General features: G+C 36.9%; 1 protein-coding gene across 1 annotated transcript in view; it reads left to right on the top strand.

Moving 5' to 3' along the window:
• The first annotated feature begins 13,306 nt into the window (after positions 1-13,306).
• The window catches only part of Dg (Dystroglycan), a 370,061-nt gene continuing 361,487 nt past the window's right edge, over positions 13,307-21,880 (top strand). The window contains exon 1 of the mRNA XM_083131677.1: positions 13,307-13,448. The gene's annotated coding sequence lies outside the window, so the exon portion shown is untranslated. The remainder of the gene's footprint in view (positions 13,449-21,880) is intronic.

Genomic DNA, 21,880 nt, shown 5'->3' with positions numbered 1-21,880 from the left:
TTAAGCGAAATTGAAAGCTCTCAATATAAGAACATCAAGAATTTGATCTGGTCTCTTAATTTTGAGAGGACTTGTCAAATTATTCATCTTAGGAGAAAGAAGGTTCCTTAATGTTTCACGGTGTTCCTTAATGTTAAAAATCTTGGAAGTAATGAGTAAAATTAGAAATATGAACTTAGGAAGGAATTCAGCGGATCTTCAGACTCGCTACTTTCTTCGATGAAGCATTAAACTTATGTTTCCAAAAAACTGGGTATAGGTAAATTGCTACCAATACTTAATTTAATTGCAACTGTTAACCAGACACGTATCTAGAAATACATATCGGAGGGTCCTGAGAATAGTTTAAAAAAACCTTATACAGCATGTCACTCTATGTCACAGAGTAATATCAAAGGATTAACTCATAATGGTTCTTACAGTAAATCTAATCTTATACCTAAAGATAATATTTTAAGGGAAGTCATAGTTAAAATCATAGATTAAAATTTTTATAGATTCACCACCATTTTTCAAATTTACTGATAATAATGATTTTTTCTTGTTTTGTATTTTCGAACGTTATATAGTATTGCATTTATAAAATATTCACTATCAATCCTATTTGACAAGAGGTTTTGTATCAATAAATTAATTTTATATTTCCTATATAATTAAAATAATTATATTTATATATAACTTTCGTTTTATTTTGCACTAATTTTGCACGAAAAACTGTATTTTATGATTACATACTATCTATATTCTGATGAAATTCCTGGATATTCTGAAGTAAATTTCTTGGTAAATTGATGCATAAAATTGCAGAACAATATTTACACACCAATATTGATCAAAAGTTTGAACCAATTTTAATTATTGCAATTTTCAAGTATCGGTATCGGTATCGGTTCAAAGTGGTATCGGCTCAGCTCTAAATATAAATATAATTGTCTACATGCTAAAGATATGTGCGTAGATAAGCGAGACGTTACGAGACGAAAATGCCGGCATCTGCGCCATGTCACGCGCTATCTCGGCACAGAGCCAAATCGAACGGACTGAATATTATAGGTAGTCTACTCGGATTGGTCCGTCGAAAGAATCAATCGCGTTGTAGATTATGAATATGTATGGGTTTATAAGCGACATAGAGAGTCTGAATGTATTCGAACCTATTGCTACCAATTTATTTATTACAGACTCAGCTTTTGAAGTTACGTATTCCATGTCATCTTTGCATTTCTCGAAATTTCACACCTAGATATTTAGCTTCCTCTACTCTTCTAAATTTTTTCTCTGAGTTTTATCTGTGGGTGTATATTAGCATTCAGCTTACCCTTTAGAATTATGAAGTGGGTTTCCTGGGTGGCAATCATCAATTTCGCCATATTACACAAGTCCTGGAAAGAGTTTATCGCAATGCTGGACTTCCTCTCAACTCTGTTCTTGAATGACTTTATATTACAATCATTACGTCATCTGCATAGTCTGTGCTTTTGATTCCGAAATATTTCCTATTTTTTTTAGAGATGGTCCATGTTTAGATTCCACAATTCTGCACCTAGAATTCATCTCTGTGAACATCCTTGTGTTGTTGATTATGAGGCCGTGAACATCTGATATGCTTTCCTGTCTGTGCAATAAACTTCCATAATTCTGTCGATGGTTCCTTCGTAATCTGTGTATCTTAAGATCCTGAAAAGATGCGGCTTGGTTGGTACAGGTAGATATCAGTTCAAAGCCTCACAACGAAGCCAACGTCTCTACGTACATTGGTCTCTACCATCTCTGAGGGCCTCTTTTTTTCAGTTGGAAGAGGGACGCAAGGTACCTTACAGACTTGCGCCGGAGAACCAACCTCAATCGACTTGATATATCGCTTGCAAATACACTCGATATAATATTGTCGATTGCATCTGTGTATAACAAGATCTCACTTTCATGTCCACACGATCTCTTATAATACACCATTCTTCCTATTGAGTCTGCAATACTGACATGTTTAAATCTAAGGTAATAGAAATTGCACATATCACTTGGAATACCTATCACTCAAGCTAACCTACAAGCTTAGGGAATTACTATTTAGACCCAAAAGGAAAAACTGTTAGATGTGTTACATTGCATACCTACTATTTGCATACCTACACACACACACACACTGGCTCAGGTGGTGCTCGTTCGGCGGCGCAGATCGTATGCGCAGTTGTCCGTGGATGCATGACGTCACCATCGAAACACTCGGCACGGAAAAGGCTGGTTCCTTATGCAAATATTGAGAAATTTGATAACGAATATCTTCTAAAATATAGTAGCAGGGGAAGAGTTACAACTTTTACTGTTAAGATTCATCCTTTCTAATCAATTTATCACAAAGTTGATTCAAATGAGTAAAATGGTTTTCAAGAAATCGTGTTACAAAGAACCCCTGTTTTGTTCTCTCCAGGCTTCCAATGTAAGGGAGTTTTAACTTAAGCGCGTTGGATTTCTTTTTGCTCTATGTTTTGAAATAAGATTATTTTGTTCTTGTCAACTGAAATCATGCCTAAATGCTATGGAAAGCTGTGAAAACTATTATCAGAAAACTAACGGAAGAAAACTAAAATATCACAGCTTGATTGATATAAAAAAATGCGAGATTGCCCATTTTTGTGAAAAAGGCATTGTGCGAGATCTAAAAGCAAAACTTTATAATATTGTATGTAAATGTAAGGGTGTAATAAACGTGACTGCTTCCCAGGCACGTATCCAAGGGGGGGAGCTTAGGGGGCTCAAGCCCCCCCGAAAGTTTTCGGTTTACACTAGATAAAATGAGATATTTTGTTTCTTGTGGTGTCAAATAAAATAATGTGACGTTCATTTAAGGAGAGAAATAATTATCGAGGCAAGACGGAGAATATTCTATAACCCTGTTATTGGTAACAGCTCGTATCCAAGGTGGGAATCAGGGGGCTCAAGCCCCCCTTCAGAAAATTTTCAGTTTACGCTAGATAAAATTAGGTTTTTGGCTTCTTGAATAATATGGTGATAATTTGAGAGAGATAATTATCTAGGAAAGACGGAGAATGTTCTATAAGCCTGTTATTGTTAATAGCGCGTATCCAAGGTAGGTATCAGGTGGTTCAAGGGCCCCCCACCCCCGCTCCCCAAGGAAATTTTTCAGTTTACACTGATAAAATTAGGTTTTTGACTTCTTGAATAATGTGACGATAATTTAAGGAGAGGAATAATTATCGAGACAAGACGGAGAATGTTCTATAACCCTGTTATTGTTAATAGTGCGTATCCAAGGTGGGCATCAGGTATCTCGAGCCCCCTCCCCCAGGAAATTTTTCAGTTTACACGAGATAAAATTAGGTTTTTGTCTTCTTCAATAATGTGACAATAATTTAAGGAGATAAATAATTATCGAGGCAAGACGGAGAATGTTCTACGGACCCTGTTATTGTTTATAGCGCGAATCCAAGGGTGGGGGGGTCGTAACTCGTGGACTCCCCTCACCAGGAAAGTTTTCATTTTACACTAGATAAAATTAGGTTTTTGTCTTCTTGAATAATGTGACGATAATTTTAGGAGAGAAATACTTATCAAGGCAAGACGGATAATGTTCTATAACCCTGTTGTTGATAATATTGCACGTAAACTTTTCTTACGCTTTCGGTGTTGTCGTAGCGAACTTGAACACTATGTAGAATTGACTTGTCAGCATTTGGAAGCTGCACAACAAAGGTAGCGCCGCAGGTAGGGCGATTCGGATTCATTGTAATTTTTTAATCTCTGGAAAGTGCGAGAGGGAACGTTCTTGAAAAGGAGAAGGAGTCGAACTACTGGCAATATTTACGAATCGTGATATCTGCGAAACGTTCTAGAATATAATGAGGATATTAATACGCGGCTTCAATTTCCCGGTTGATCTGTACAACAGAATAGGTGGAGACTTCAGAGGTAAGTGTGACAATTCATACAGTCGATTAGTGATCAGTCAGTGTCCATTGGTTGCTTTATAAGATCTAGTGATTCGAAAATGAAATGGACTAAATACCGTAAAGTAACGAAGTCTACCACTAGTTCCAGTTCGGTCCCAAAGCTAACGACAGCGGAACTTCGAGTAGTGCTACGAGTAGTTCGGGTCGAAAGACGAAGATATCGAAGGTCTCTCTCTCTAAAGTGAATATTTCGGCAGTATCGGGCTGGGCATTGGAGCGATTTATTAAAAAAGAAATAAGCTGCACAGATCAACTGAAAATCAAAGTTTTGAGTGATGATTTGGTTGTGCCAGGACCAAATTTTGTGTATGCAGTCCGAGAATTTCATGGCATAAAAAAATAATATTGTTTAAGGCTACTGAGTTCGACACACACTCAACAGACAATTTTGGACACTTGCGAGTGCTTAGGCATGAATATGAACAATTTGGTGGGTTTCGGCTTTTATAAGAGCTGCAAACGTGGGAGGACAGACACATTAGTGGTGTTCAGGCTCGAATGAGAGAGAAATATTCGTGAACTGTTTGATTCCAGTTCCCAGCACACAGTTTGAATCTTGCGTTGTCGCGTGGATTGTGCATTCCGCGCATGTGTAACACCTTCGTAAAAACACTTCTGGTACATAGATGTTTTGATGCCTGATGAGAAGAAATGAACAAACATACATACCGAGATGGTTCCGGCACACAATATCAATGCATGGAAACAGAGGAGTTGAGTGGTAGAAAATGTCCCGATTTCACGTTCTGATTAAAATGACAGCCTTAAACAGTGGCGACGATTTAGGAGATAGTTGCTCCCCATTCTTTTGCCTCCACACTATCACACTATGGCCTCTTAATGCTTGTCTCCTTGTCCACCCCCTCCACATTTTGGAACCCAATTGCCACCACTGGCCTTAAACATACGATTGTGATACCCCTTTAAAAATGGTGTTCAGCCGCCGCCCCGAAAGGAATTCCTGGATACGTGCCTGCTGCTTCCCGTAAAATATCACTGCACTCTCCACGTTCTTCTTCTTCTGTCTTTTCTTTGGCGCCGTCAATAGCTTCAACACCTTGTTTTTTTAATATATATATTTGTCACATATTTGTTTTAATTAGTATTCTGCTCGTTCCGCCACCTGAACGCAGCAGCTAGGGCTCAAAGGGCACTGTAGTTACACCGGAAGAAGGCTCGGAAATGGCAGGCTTCAGAAGTTAACTCATCCAAATTAAATTAAACAGGTATGTGCTCTCTCTAAATTTAAATCATAGTTCACAAATAATTTGATTAAAAGTTTTAAAAGTATCTGTTTTATTTAATAGCGTATTAATTGGTGCATTCTTCTCCAGCATAGCCATAGGCAGTGACCACACTACGCAACGCCCCCCAATTCTCGTTCGACAATTTCTCTCTCTCTCTCTTATCTGCCCCCAGTAAAACGACAAAATAAATAAATGAATGAATGCTCTTTTCGCCAAAATATGCATTTTTGTGTCGTATGTAACGGAATAATAAAAATGATTGCTCCGGGAAAATATGATTTACCCCTCCATCTTTACTATTGCGCCGTCACTAGCTACAACATATTTTGATTTCTATTGTTCCCACATATTTATTTTAATTTTAGTATTGTAAATCATATTCCACTGTGTTACCTCACGTAGCCACCCCACCCCCCGCCCCACACACGTACAACTTCAGTTGTAAGTTTTAGACTAAGCGTGTCAAATTTCCACTTATATCTTTGTATTCTTGAGCCATTTAAAAAAAATCATTTCGCCCCTTCTTCTGGACTATTTCATAGGAATGTTTTCCCACTGGAAGCCCCTTTGCAGATCGAGATCCGGGGCTATAGCCTTCCCAAGCCAGCGTCCCCTCCAAATACTCTCTTGGCCTCATGAAAGACAAATATATGTATTTATACGAAATATTAATTTGACTTGGCAGTTTCTCTTTTCGAACAGGAATAAGTTTTAAATTTTAATAGCTTATAAATTTACACTATCAATTTTGAGTAAAGGTTTTGCGTAACCCTAAAAGTACATTTAGAGACTGCAAGGTCAACTCTCGATATTTCAGATATATTAATAATTTTCATCACAACGTCTTGTAAGAATTATTTGTTACTTCAATAACCTCCTCGCAAATGTTTCTCGCATATTAAAACATAGATGCCAATTTCTGTTTATTTCCTTGTAATGCTGACCTCCGTGGCGAAGTGGTTAACACAATGCTTTACGATGCCAAGGGCTCCCAGGTTCGAATCCCCGCCCGGGCATGGGTCTACTTTCCTTTCTTCAATTTCATCATATCATCACGCATCCTCATCTTTGCGATTAGCCATATGTGACAGATAGCGAAGTAAAATAAACTAAGTCTATTAATCAATTATTTTTTAAACTCTTTAATTCTTCTTTAGCATGCCACGTTTTTGTTAAAATTATATTACGATTTGTAAAATGACGAAATTCTAAAGGAGAACACGCAACTTTCTTTGTAGCGCATCGGTCAGAAAGTTTCAGGAATATGGATTTTCAAAATACATTTTTTCACATGTACTTTGCCCCCTTTTAAAAGTAGCGCGTTTTCAATTATGTTACTAATCATTAAAAGGATGCCTCAATACCATCTTGGAGGATGACAATTATTATTTTCCCCCTCCTAAAAGTAATAATATACTTTCGCTCTCTGAATATCCCATATAAATGCTAGGGGCCGTCTGCTTCAGCCGAGCTCACAGCTTCTCCGGTGACGTCACGCGTTCGTGCAAGATCGGCAATCTTCGGATGGCTTTACCTAATCTCTATATTCCTTGACACTGGCTATCAAGACTTACTTCATTACATAGCTACATTTGCCTGAAGTGACATGGGAAGGTCTCAAAGATTACAATTATTACTGCAATTGTACCGTGGTAAGCTGGCCAAGTTCACCCCAGTATAACAACAGTGGATGCTGAGCCACAATAGGACCTTCCCAACCCAGCAATATTCCAGAGCTGACGAACTTGTACAGCTCGGAAAACGTCATGTACTATCACACTTAGTATAGGGCCACCTACATGGAACTTCCACGACGTCACCTACCAAACGGTAGGGAAAAACCTTATCGGGAGAGGTCCTACAGTTTTTCTTGCCATCCGAATAACAGAAATCCATGAGATATAAAGTGGAAACGTAGTGTAAAGTTCTTTGTGACTGTCCCGTCATCAACTTCATCTTCGCTAGTAGCCAAAAATGGCAGAAAAGCGAAGTAAAAGAAGCCAAATCAATGTAGCATTAATAACAGAAACACGTTGGTACGGTGACCGAGTGTGTTAAGTGGCCGACTTTCGATCTTGCCACAGGAGTTCCCGTGTTCTAATCTCGATCTGGGCATGGGTGTCCTTGTAAGTGACATTTCCTTATAATTTAATCAAATCGTCGCCATTAGCCAGAAATTACAGAAAAGCGATTGAAAATAATAAAATTCAAAAACTTACGTACTATCCTGCAGCTGCCAGCATCTCTCCACTTTTGAATGAAAATCCGGTATTTAGAACTTTTATCTTAAGTAAAAGTAGAATAGAAATCTTATACGCGTCGGGCCGTCAGTTTTTGAATGTAGTTCCATAGCTACTGTAACGAGCTTCAACAATGAATAATAAGTGTTGCATGTTAAAAACATTGTTGTGCTGTTGTGTGTTAGATCACGTTCACTTACAAAATAATCTAGAATGAAAAGAAGTTTCGAACATAAAGAAAGTAAATATTGAAACAGAACGTGAAGTTAATAAATCTCTGGTCTTGGTTAATTTTACTTTTTTTAATACAGCCATTTTGACTTCGTTGCTCATTACCTGTATCAGTACATTTTGAATTTCAGAACGTGGACAGTTATTGTGAATCTCATCTTATTGTGTACGTCTGAAATGTTCTTGTGGTAATTGGTCGTATTTCGAAAGAAATTTCACCAAATACGTGAAGTTTCCTTCATTTTCTGTTGTTTTTCTGCTGTGTATAATGTTTCTCGATGTTCTCGAACCACTAAATTATGAGAAGTCAAAAAGTGTGTTTATGCTTATCACAACCTTTGTAAGAGAACGTTTCATTGTTGTTGTTTAGCTTCCTGAATATTCTAAAATCAGACGGCTACCACCAGATTTATTTAAAATACTAAATAGTTTACGTATTTAATCAAAGTGTAATGTTTTACTACAATTTATAACAGGTTAAAAACATAATGTTGTAGTTTTATCGGCCACAAAAATTAAGCCTTTTCCATCTATTTTTCTCACGTCTATTTATTACATTAAATAATAATAATAATAATAATAGTTTATTTTAAGTGTTGAGCACAGTATGAAACCTAATACAGCACTAAGTCAAATACAAAAGTACAAAGTTACACGAATAAAATACATAAGCTGTAGAATAACATAACATAACAAGTTAGCATATTTACACTTCAAGTTACAGTTTTCAATGAGATCTATTATATCTCTGATACTAATAATTGTTTATTGTTATATAATATCTGCAATTAACTGTGTATTGTTCTAATAATAATAATGATCATATTTATTGAAGTGATGATAACGATTAAACAACCACTATGTTATACAAAATTAAAAAAATTGAATACATAATTATAAAATAAAACAGTGGATCCTACAATTTTATACATCAACATAAATTCAAATTGTAGGTTTCAACAAGATCCGCTACTAAACCTCTTGCCTTGTTTAGGCATGTGAGAATTGAGATATACCTATGTGAATATCTGGAAATTTTATAAGCTATATTATTCAAAAAGTATTCACTGTCAACTTGGAAATTTAATATCTTCCCTACAAAATTTAACCTTTTCATTTTTCTTCTTTCTTCTAAGGAAAACATATTCAACTGTGATAACCATTCAGAGTAATGTTGGTCATAGTAATTTTTTTTAAACTTTGTGCATAATAACCTGATAAAAAGTTTTTGAACTGATTCAACTTTTTGAAGGTGACTGGTTGCAGTCAGAAACCATAATTCATTTAATAATAATAATAATAATAATAATAATAATAATAATAATAATAAGCCCATGGAGCCCCGGGCGCTCCCCAACTTCGCCCATTCTTTGTAGTGTGGCCCACGAGACGAGACTTTGGCCTGTCTCGTCTCGTGGAAGTCTCGTGAAAATGCTGTCTCGGCTCGAAAATATTCGTTTGTCTCATGACACATGGTCAATCTCGTCTCGTCTCGAATTTTTAAAAGCCTGTCCCGTCTCGTCCCATGTACAACACTAATTCTTTGCTACGCCTCTGTTGTTATCATACTTCCTCCCATTGTCAGGTTAAACTGAATATCAGATATGGAAAGTAAAATGAACAAACAAAGAAATAAAAACGCATTCACTGCAGATTCCCTTTTAAAGCATCTTCTAGACTCGTTCTGATCCAAATTTAAACTGTAGGTCCAGTTCCGAATAGCCTATCATGAGCATAAAAGTGGACTTCTCTCGAGCCTGTTAAACGTGGTGATAAAAGTACAGAACGAATGAGTCTTGAATATTATATCCAAAACATGACAGTTGGGAGGGGCGATCGCCCCTATCGCCCTCCCCGTGGATACGCGCCTGCAGGAATGTGAGGTCTGGACTACTTGCATAAATATCTCAATCCTACACGTTGTTGGCAATGAGTTATTGGTGGGGTTGGCACTGGCAGATATTCATAATAAATATCGCCTTCTGGCGCATGCCCATGATTGCAGGCATATTTATAAAATAACGAGTAGCCGTGGCGGAGTGGTTAGCACAGCGGTCCCGGGTTCGAATCCCGGCCTGGGCATGGGTGTTCTTTGGGAGTGTCCCCTCATCAAAATCATCATAATATCGCACATCCTCATCTCCGCGATTAGCCAAATGAGGCAGAAAAGCGAAGTAAAATAAACTAAACAAATCAATTTATCAATCAAAATAACGAGGAATTTCTTCCAGATGAAGCAGAAATGGATCAAAATTGGTGTTGTATAAATTTGAACATATTTCTCGGAGCCGCGGTAGCTCAGTTGCTGTCAACTCCGTGGCGGAGTGGTTAGCACAGCCAGGGGTCCCGGGTTCGAATCCCGGTTAAGACATTGATGCTTGTGTTCGTCTGTCCTGAATGAGATTGATTTATATGAGTGTGTGGGGAGGCTGCCACTTAAGGGTCTTTGTTGCTATAGCATCTGGCTACGACGCTGAAGACCCGGGTTCAAATCCCAGGGCAGGTGATCTGGACCAGGAATTTTTCCAGTCATCTCCCTGTTGCTGCGCGGCTCTGAGGTCCACCCAGCCTCGTATAAATGGGTACCTGGCGGCAGGGACGGCGCTACAGGGGGCTAGGTGGGCTGAAGCCCCCCAAAACCGGCCTCAGCCCCCCAAGATTTTTGTAGTACGGTAGACGCATTTTGACCGAAAACTTAAAAAGTTTAAGTTTACATTTTCCATTATTAAAATTCCATTGAGGCAAGTACAATGTTCAAGTACAGTTTCTAGCTCAGTTAGATCGCAAAGTTACTTTTAATACGGTGTGTTCTAAAATCAAGGGGAGGGGGTATATGCAGATATGCCTGTCTGGATAGCAGTGGCTACCATTTGATACTATGTAATGAGCCAATCTTCAGTGGCAGCATGCTACGAAATCTGTTACCTGCCTTCTAGGTGGACGACGTATTCAGTGGCTGTGAGATTGTTCTTTAATTGTTGGCATATGCATGCAGTTAAACGTGTACATTATTAGGCCCCATAAATCGTATTGCTATATTTCTGAATAAATCTAACAGATGTGTAAAATGATTTTTTTTAAAAGTAGGACAAAGTTCAACATCTAAAGAGCCCAGGGACGGCGTCAGGGATGGGCAAGGTTGGGCAAGCGCCCACCTAAAAATTCCTGTGCCCATCCGATTGCCCACCCAATCAAATTCACTAAATACACATACTTAGAGATGTGAATGTTGCAATAAATAAGTGTATTCTGGTGTTCATTAAATGTATATTTTACTAATGAATATTATCTATACTAGAACTGTTCACATATCATCATCCCATAAAAAACTGATTTAACTTTGTCATTAGAAAGCAAAAGAAATTACTAGAGATCTTGAAACAAGAAAACTGTGACCAATTGAATACTTCTATGATTAGAATTAGCTAGTGGGCTTAGGAGGCGCAAAATTATGCAGGGTATGATCAAAATAAGGTCAGTATTTAGGGTAAGCTTGAGGGCTGCAGCTCCGGGCCTTCACTGGGGAAGAAAACTGCTTTCGAAAGTACCACATAAAGAAAAAATAGGTACTTCGGATGTGATGAAAAATGTAGAAATACGTATAACTAACCATCTCATGTAGCTTGATGAAAAGTTATAACTGAAACTGTGGAGGGGATTGGGGTGGGGTCTTGGTGTTGTAAGCTTCACATATATAAATCCCGGCCTGCGTATGATTAAAATAATTTCTAAATAAGCAAATAAAAGCCTCAGCGTTGCTTCCTCCAGCAACACAATAAATTATTTCGACTTTTTAAATAGGTCTACATTGAAATTCCAGAAGTGTCTGTCTCTTTCTTCATTTCATTACAATTTTTATATTTATACATATTTTACATACCTGTCATTTTCAAATATCTACATGGTATACACAATAACAACTTTGTATTCGTTCTACTAATAAATACTAATAAGAAGCAATCACAATAACCACTACAAAACCGAGGTATATTAATTTTGATGTAACAGTTATGTGGATTTGGATAAAGCAAGAGAATTATTGAATTGATAGTAGGTGGCTAATTCTATTTAGAAATACTAGTTCCAGACATAAATTTTGCCTATCAGTTACGTAATCATGCAATTTTTCTTGTAATTTCCTTACGTAGAATTAAAAGGAGAAGCGGTAGAAAGGAAAGCTTTGTTTTGAGGGCGTCAGAGAACTAATCAATCACGATGAAAATGGTTTAAACTTTAGTAGCATCAGAGGTCTAGCCGGAAAGGTTAACAGAATCTGTAGATGCAGATGAAGTAAAGAAGAAAAGGTATGTCACGAAGTATCCATAAGAAAATTTTGTTTTTAAGTTGAATTTTATGCTCAGATAGGCTAATCGGGACTAAACCTACAGTTTAAAGTGGAGTCCAAACCAGCTTCCACCAGGGGAGGGGGCAGTAGAAGCCAGAACCTCTTCATTATAAGGTGACAACGTTATGCCATTGGAGAAAAAAGTATACAGAAAAAAGTCACAGGAAATGTGTCATTTCATCACCACAGAAGATGCGTTCATTTAAGAGAGTGTATTGCCAGAGACAAATATTTTAGACTTTCGGAAAACAACGTTATTGTTCACGCAGTTAGCTGCCTTGATCCAAGATTGAAACAATGTGAAATTGAAACTACCACCACAACTTTCGAAGGGGCATGAACTAACGAAACTCCACTTTTGGAAGAGTAAGTTGTTGCTCTTTCGACTGATTTGTTCTATGTGAAGTCACTTTTCTGCTAATTTTGGCTAATGGCGACAATGAGGTTCAATGGTGATTAGATGAAAGTGACGAAGGGGGGAAAACAAATACACGCGGACATTGAAAATACAACCCCTCATAAATTTTTATTTTGACTGTGGTTTCAGGCGCCAGAGATTCGTTCGCCTGCAAGATTAAAGTTTCCAGGGTATACTGCGCAGGATAGAGGTTGACATGGTCACGCTATTCAACCCAAGTCGTCTGTGAAAAAGAGATGAATTACCGGGTATGGTGATCAATTTCGCTGAATTCCGTGTGTCCAAAATCACATTCCACACACAAAATGTAAACTATTTGTTACCTCAGTGTTCATCTAACCATACGTGTATCACTTGTACCGCATGAGTTACATGACTTACTTCAGAAAACGAATAACAACTTAGCTCACAGATTTTTCAATGTTACTTGATTGTTACTTTTGGGCGATATTTTGTCAAGTACGCAGGATTTGTCTTTGTAGTGGGCTGGAATTGTAAAGGCGGACATTACATATCTGCGTTCAGGGGTTAGGGATATACACAATGAACTATTTCTTAATTACTATTTAAAATTTTCCTTAAGTTTTTTACAGCTTTATTTAAAAAAAAATCTCATGACAGGTGTAAATTTTTTTAATGTTATTTATTTAGTTTTGTAGTTGCCTATAAAGCATAAACACTTTCTTTACATATTTGTTTGCTTGCACTACGGGCTTTCTGAAAATATGCCACGTACATTCTCGTTATTTTACAATGATGTACCCGCCGCATCTTTTAGAATAACTTGGAAAGTTGACGGTAGATGGCAGACAGCTGTGCATTCGGTGCTGTCTGCGCTCTCGCCATGTTCCAGTGTAATGTAATCCGTCGAACAGCAGGGGAGGGGTTCATGTTCACAATGAAATTAGAGGGACAGTGAGCCAGTGGTGTTATGACAGTTTTGTGTATATACTGATGAACTTGTGTTTATCCCGTAAATTGCGTACATCATACATTGAGGTAAGTAATTTTGATGTTGTGAGTTGATTGAAATTTATCCTGAGTAGGATCTTGGATGGAAATTTATAGATTTACCGGCTGTGTGGCGACGAGGTCAAAGCTCTCAGCTTGCACATGGAGATTAGGCATGCTAAAAGAAGACCTTCCAAGTACAACCTTGGAGGGTGAGGCTTGTTGGAATCGTATGCTTACTTTGTACGCAATATTAAAGGATTCTAGAAATTCTGCAAATTGTTGAGTATGTTATAATTTTTAAAAACCATTTCTGCTTTGTATGCGGAATATGAAGATTGATTATGTAAACAAATTTTCTTATTGCAGTATTTTGTCTATAAAGTAATTTGCATTCGATTCATTATTGCAAGTTATTTGCATGTTTAGGCGTTTCAACATCTAAGTAAAATGTTACGATATCACAGGAACAACATGACTTTAGGGTTAAGTTAAACAAACACCGTGATGAGAAAATTGGTAACAAGAATGAAGTTATCTTTGCATGTTAGATTCGTGTCTGTTAAGTTCCGATTGGTAGGTGTTTTGTGTCATCCTGCCTTGTGTTTTTGTTGTGGACTTTCCGTAGAGCGTCAACATAAGAATTCACCCACCTTCCTATCTCTGAAGTAAATCAGAAAGGAGGGGGCGGGGGTGTAAAAAGCAGGTGGAGCTTGTTGGTGGTAAAGTGGCTGAGATTGTGAAAGTGTGCTGCCCTACCTCTACATACTCCTGTGTGCCTTTATGGCACCTTGCAATGAACATGGAGAACTTTTTATCTACCCATACCTATCAATGACGAATGAATTAAAATTATAATATGATTGATTTTTGAGCAGGGAATTAGGCAAGAGGGTCAAGGAATACCCTCAGAACTTTATTCCAATTTGTGAAAGCACTTTTCTTGTTTGTTATTCCATGAGAAGTTTTGAAATGAACTTCTTTATTGGTTGTCTGTAAATAAAACATCATCTTTGCACATGAAGGAAGTTATGAAGTAGAATTTCCTTGTAGGTCTTCAGTAGGAACTAAAATTCACTTCAAGTGTCAGTAATTGCCAGTTACTTTTGCAAGCATTATTAAATATTATTGGTTACTCTTGCAATTCATTGCATTTTTTACTTTGGTAGCTGAAGCTGCTTTTTAAACTTTTGAACATATTTCCAGAGTGAATATTTTTTTTTACAATCATTTGCCCTTTGCAATATTTAACTTTTTTATACTAGGGGTTGCAGTGTTACTGAATAGTTGGATGTACTGAATGCAACAAGTGCAATGTACTGAATGTTCAGCACATAGTCTTAATGCCAAATGTTGTGGGTTTAAGTCCCACCCGATTAGGTAACCAACTTTTAATGTACAAGCCAGGTCAAAACAAATTTTAGATGTATATTAATTGAGCTATATTGCTTTTTGTACATTTTTTACTACTAGTTTCAAGAGTGTTATTTTCTTCTTAACCAGTTAATGGATGTGTTTATAAGTGAAACTACGTAATGTTGTGCCATATTTTCACTTATTTACATTGCTTTTCTAAGTAGATAGAAAAGCAATGTAAATAAGTGAAAATATGGCACAACATTTTTAAATGGTTGTGTTTTATCATGAGCATGATTACATGCATTTTTATTGATTCATTTTGCTTTTCTGTCACTTTTGTTTAATTGCAAAGATGAGATTGAACAGTGATAAGATAAAATTGATTAAAGGACAATCACACACACGCATGAACACAAAACAACACAGACCCGACAGATAATTATACTGGCTGAGAGTCCAGATACCACGTACACCTTCGTACATCATCACGAGTCGTGATTGTGTTTTGTTCATGTTCATTGGGTATCCAGTGTTTCGAACTGTCTGTGTTTGCAATGAAAGTTAGAGAAACATGATGTGTCGTGGATGCGTGGTGAAATTCATACCGGGTGTGGAAGATCTTTACAAGTTTGGGACTCATTTGGGGACAAGTGACTCCGGCCAATTTCTAACATGCCTTTAACAGGGACTCTATAGAGAAAGTCGGGTAGCCGGAGTGTAGGGGAGGTAAGGCCACGGTAGGTCAGTTACCCCAGGGGCAGATCCCGGAATCTGTGGGAAATTTGGACTCAAAAATTTCAAACGAAAATAATTTTTTAGTTTAAATTTCCCACCGGTTGCGGGATGGATAGCCCACAAACCATTACAGTTTTCTTCGTAAAACAATGCGAAAAGTTTTAAAAAAGAATTAGATCACATGAGCTTTGTTCACGGGTGTGTCTTGGGTTCCGAAGGTTGAAACACTGCATAACGAATGAAAATCGACAAAACACAACCACGATGCGCGATTATCTATGAAAGTGTACACTCCATATTGTGTCTCAGGCAAGCGAAAAGACTACGAGAAAGAAGTACTCGTAATGTGAAAAATTGCAATTACTTTAATCAAAAAAACGTGAATACACCTTAAAGAATGTTCCGCGAAGCAGATAGGTAAGTACGAATGTCAAAAATTGACGAAACGAAGAAGTTATAGGTGTCTGGGGAATAGTAAATTTTTACCAAAGATTTTTTACATGCAAATTGTTTGTCAGAATTTTAGGTGCGGCATGCTGACATTTATTACAATCTTTTTCTTGATAAGAAAAGACTTGTGCACTTGTACAGTAGTATGAATTTTAATAGCTTTGAAAACTTAGTAAATGAACACTATACATTAATTTAATTTGCTACGAGCTGCTAGTAATATTCGTAAAAGTAAATTCGGTCATGCACTGCACAACACTTGGCCTATAGAAAAATCTCATAGTGCAGAGAGTGGAAGTTTGAGATGAAGCATTGCTGATTTGAGATATGAATTTTGTTGGGTGCTGAAGATTTTAATATGTATCAGTCACTACAGCTAAATGTATAATCAGTTGGCAAATGTGCCTGACATGGATTAGATCACAGAGCCCACACTTCAAAATACATGACAAGCTACCAGGTGGGTTGAACTTTTTTGTGATCATTTCTCGGATTTATAAAAAACTTTTAAGGTGTAATGAGGTTGAAGGTCAAATCAACATGAAGATGAAACATTGCAAAAGTTTCCCTCAAGATCTCTGCCAGTGCTTGCAGGATGTAGCCAACCAATCACGAGCCACTGAAACCACTACTGACTCTGACTTAGATGGTATTCTCTTTGAAGTGCTACATGTGATTTCTGTGTAATTATTATTTAAATGCAGTGTTTTTAGTTCGTCAATGATGTGCAAAGCTGTCCAGTGTTATCGTGATTCAGATTATTGAATGATTTTGAGTTGCAAGCTCTGTGGCTGAGCACGTCAAATGGTCTACCTTCAATCTCACCACTGAAGGTCCCAGGTTCGAGTCCTGGCCTGGGAGTGGGTGTCCTTGATGAGTGTCACTTTGTAATTCCATTATCAGAATTTACAAAAGTGGCAGAAAAACAACATCACGTAACAGAATTACCAAAATAGCAAATTGATTTTAAGTCTTATGTGATAATAATTTTTGTTACTACGTCATATAATACAATATTGCATAGGAGAGAAGATTTACCTTTGTTAGTTTCACAGCACTCATAATTGGAGTTGCAAGAAAAAAGCTGTTTTTTAGGGGAAGGGGCGAGAATTGATGGTTTTTTGCCATTTGTGACTAACCTCTTGTAATTGCAGCTCTAGTTTTGGACTAATGCCATATTTTGCAACTAGACATTAATCTTACACAGTGTATCAACCAGAAGGCATATTTTGACCATTGCTTCTGTTATACTAACTTTTTTTACCTGTGTGTGTGTCAAATTTAAATATGGCCTCTCCGATGGTGCAGTGGTAGCGTCGTTGCCTTGTAATCAAGAAGTCCCAGGTTCGATACCCGGTGGAGGCACATAGTGGTTCGGATCCCACTTTAAACTGTAGGTTCAGTCCCGATTAGCCTTAATGTGCATAAAGTGGACTTTTAAAATACTAACTCAATCAATCAAATCGGTTAGGTAGGTCAGGTTTGGTGCTCTTAGCATAGATCTCAAAGTTGTTAAAGCTGTTGCTAGGTGATGTTTTCTTTGAAGCCCACGTAGGTGATGCTTTCTTTGAAGCCCATGACAGGGCTTGCAAAGCAAGACATTGTGTTAGAGGAGCTTCTCCCAGAGTGTACTATTTTTTTTTTCTGTTTCGGATGCAGAACAGTGATGACACCAACTCAATCAATTAATCAAATACAAATGTTGAACTAATATAATTAGTGATGATATCAGAAGGGGGGGAGGGGCAATCCCTGGCTACCTGTCTGGACCACTTACTGCCATTCATCAATACAAAACTAGATAACTAAATGAAATGCTGGAACAGCTAATTGACAAATTTTTCATTACAGTATATTATATAAAAGATGTTAATATATAGTTTAAATATAGTTTGAAAAATTTCTGTTCTTAAGTATTTAAAAATGCTATGCTATAGAGCATGTGGAAGTAGGGTCTCTTACATCTTGTTCTCTGTTATACTGCAGGTGATGCAATCTCTCTCTGAGTTATTCATATACCATAGGTACACATTGATTTCAGCCTGTGTGACCCCAGAGTGGCTTTATGAAGGGGCATCATTTGAAAAATTCCCCCCAGGAATTAAACCTGGGTCCCACTTGTACTATATGCACAGAAACTAAATCCCCCTGTTGATTGTGGTCTTGTGAGCAATGAGTGAACTCACAATTACCACTTCACTTTATTTCTATGGTTGGTAGAGGGTAAAAAATTACAACAAAAAAGGCACATCTGAAATAGAAAGAGAGAAGAAATACACTTGCAGCAACGTACATGATTCATAAACATCATCACACTCTTTAGGAGCAAATTACTATTGCCTTTTAAAACTCGACAATGTTTCAAGATTTTTTGCAAAAGTTTATATTATACTTTTCACAATTTTATAAAATACATTTTGCTTGATTTTTGTGTTAGATTTATGTGGAATCCTAGATATAGAATGAATAGAACGTTTATTTGCTTTTCTAAAGTATGTTGATACTACAAGGTTAAGGTTCAGCTGGACCTTCGGCTGACGTCAGGGCAGCTGTATTCAAATTTTCCTCTCCTTTAAAAAAAACTAAAATTCTAAAGCATTCACGTGAATCTTTATCTAATTTACTTTTACAGTTGCCTAGATATTCTCAATAGTTTCATGGCTAAATAAGTCCATTAAGCTGTTGATAATATCTAGCCAACAGCGAAAGCACACCACACATAAATTCACGTGAATACCCTGGAAGGAATTGTAAGCATATGTAATATTTCAGATTTTGGAATATCGCAGCGGTTTTTCAAAAGAAAGGAGAATTTGAAACCCGCTGCTTGAAGTGGAAATTGCTAGGTGGGAGGATGTTTACATGAGCCTTGAAGCTGGCAAGGTGTGTGGTCCTATGTTTAACATGGTGACAATGAGACAGGTGTGTGTGTGGGGGGGGGGGATACTTTGTATAAATTGTACTAGCTGGTGGAATACCATCTCCAGACATCCTCATCCACTTCCAGCACTAGACATGTAAGGTAAAAGCTATAATAAAGTTAATTGCATTTGCAATACTATGTTCATAACATTTTGCTTCTTGTTCCGTACAATATGATGTTACAAATACAATGATTTGATGTTAAAGTATTTGTAAACAAAAACAGCAATGTTGATATTGCAATCTCAAATGAGTTGATCTGAAATTTGCATTAGCAGGCACCGTAATGTGAAAAAAAATACCATCTACGGGTGATGAGCCCACCAGTTTTACACAGTAGAGTCTGACTCAACAAAATTCCTTCAGACCTTAGAATGCTCCAGGGAAGTGGAAATATTCAAGAATTACACCAGAATATTAAATTACATGTTATGATCTCAATTTTTTTTTTTTCACACAAAACTAGTGCAAAATAAAAATAAATTCCAAATTTTGTAGATAGACTCCTTGAAAGTGTCCCGTGCCATTTTTGTGGAGCCTGTGTAAGATCAAAATACTGGGAAAGTATGTGTCGGTATCTGAAAAAAAAAATCTATTCAATACTTCTGGAAATTGATCAGGATTATATGAATTTCTCTCTTCATAAATAACTGGAAGGTGAAATTGGAGATAATACTTTTTACTTCAATCATGAATGCATGCGGGCAGAGATTTAAGGGGAGGCTGTAGCTACAAGCAAAGAGACCTCCATCAAATGAAAAATTGCTTTGTAAGGGGTCACAAAATGGAAAAGTGAGATATTTGAAATACAGTATTTTTTTAAAAAAATGATAATCTCCTAACATAACTTTGCTGAAATGTTACAACCAGTGGCGTGCCCAGGATTTTCAAAAGGGAGGGGTTGTGTATACTTTTTCTTGGTAGTTAGCCCTCATTTTATCATATTTTCCTAACTTTTTTTAGGAATACTGGGCCAAAGGGGGGGGTTATAACCCCCACCAACCCCCCCTTGGGCACGCCACTGGTTACAACTTAGATTGTAGATAGAAGGGTCTTCTGGTGTTAACCCCGAGCCGCTACATCATAAATACAGACCTGATGTTGGTGACAATAAGTTGTGTATTCTACAACTACTCTGAGGTTAAAGGTACCATTCATAAGTTACATATCTTCATTATTGCTGTAGATTTTGTGAAGATTCCGTTTCTTCTGTTGCCATGACATAGCCAGGATTCTGTGCTGGGAGGTTGCATGTGGCCAAAAATTTATTGCATTAACTATTGTTTTTGTTTTTTTTTTCTCTGCTTTATACATCTTTTACTCAATTTGGTTATACACAGGCATGTAAAAGACTTATTTCTCTTGTAATCAGTGGTTGTTACAAGCATAAAAACTCAATTTGTTGTGATGTTTCAGGAAAACAGGTGCTCCTTTCAACTTTTTTTTATTTTTAGTTTGATTAAAGATACAGTTATAACAATGGTTAACAATTTTTAACAAAAGAATCAGTTATACAATGGATCTTGTCAATGTGTTACATTGTTGTAACATAGCAACTTAACTGTAAAACAAGCAGTCTGTTTTATTACAATTTTAGATAAAAAAAATCATGTTGAAACCACAGGAATACATAATTTTTTCATGTTCAAAGGATTATGTAGGACAAGCATCAAGGAAAAATTGCAATAAGATGGTACAAACGTGATTTGGACATTATAAGTTTAAACCCAAGAACAGCTCACATCAGTGAGGAGAAGCACATGATTAAAAAGAGTGACGGGAAACATCGATTTGAATGTTTGGGAAGCTTAGTTCATTGCAGAACATTAGAATAAATTAAATCATGATTACGGTAACATGGGCTCACTATGGAGTTTTGTTTTTCACAAGTGGAGTACACCACCATCTTTAAAATTTAATTTAGCAGAAAACATCAAGAATCTCTGTAAAAGCAATAATGATTTTTAATTGCCTGATGATATTTGGGATTTATAATTTTTTAAAAATGTGATATTTTTTTAATCTAAAATAATAGTAAAACAGTCTGCTTGTTTCACAGTTAAGTTGCTCTGTTACAACAGTGTAACATTGATAAGATCCATTGTATAACTGATTCTTTTTTGTTAAAAAATGCTAATCATTGTTATAACTATCGCGAATCAAACTAAAAATAAATAAACAATGAAGGGAGTATGTGTCCTCCTGAAACATCACCACAAATTGTGTTTTTAGGCTTGTAACAACCGTAGACTACAAGATAAATAATTCTACAATGCAAGCAATGAGTATATACAAGAAGAAAAATGTAAAAGACTGTTTTGGAAAGGGTTTAGAGTTCAGTGAACTTCTGGATTTTATAGGAGGGTTGGGCCCCAAAAAATCACCTCTTCTTTCTGTTCTGGCTCATGATATAATTGGAAATTTCTAACATTTACCTACTAATAAAAAGTGACTGTTCAAGCAAACTTCTTATTTTTTCTTTTTTATGTTGGGGATTGTGCTTCTTTCATTTTTGTCAACATGGTGCCTGCTTAACAATGTGGGTGGTGCTCTCATCATTTCAATCCTGGGTTCAATCCCAGATGAAGCTCCCAAATTGCGGTGTTGACCACAGGACACTGGGGGTCTACTAGGAAGTAATAGTGCTGGGCTCATGTTGAGAAGTCGTGACTAAATTTACTGACCACACATCACTCAATGAAGAACTGTTTGAAAAACTTTGCCCTTGGCTGTTGCACTATGGACACAGAGTTTCATTTGTAGTAGATCTCTGTATGACTTATATCTTACAGTGCACTCTTTTTATGATACACCAATGAATATACTTGTTTGAGACTTTTCAGAAACATTGCCCTTGTGTAAAATAGATAGATCGTAGTCAAAACATTCATGACACACACACTAACTATCTTTATAGAACATTCACTAATGCTTCAGTATGGAAGAACAGTTATTTCAACATTGTACATGTCCTACTTTCAACCTTTCACCTCAGAGTAGTAGTAGAATAGGCC

This window comes from Lepisma saccharinum, chromosome 1 (assembly GCF_977018435.1).
Source record: "Lepisma saccharinum chromosome 1, izLepSacc3.1, whole genome shotgun sequence".
NCBI classification, from domain to species: domain Eukaryota; kingdom Metazoa; phylum Arthropoda; class Insecta; order Zygentoma; family Lepismatidae; genus Lepisma; species Lepisma saccharinum.
This window is presented reverse-complemented; position numbering and strand designations above follow the sequence as displayed.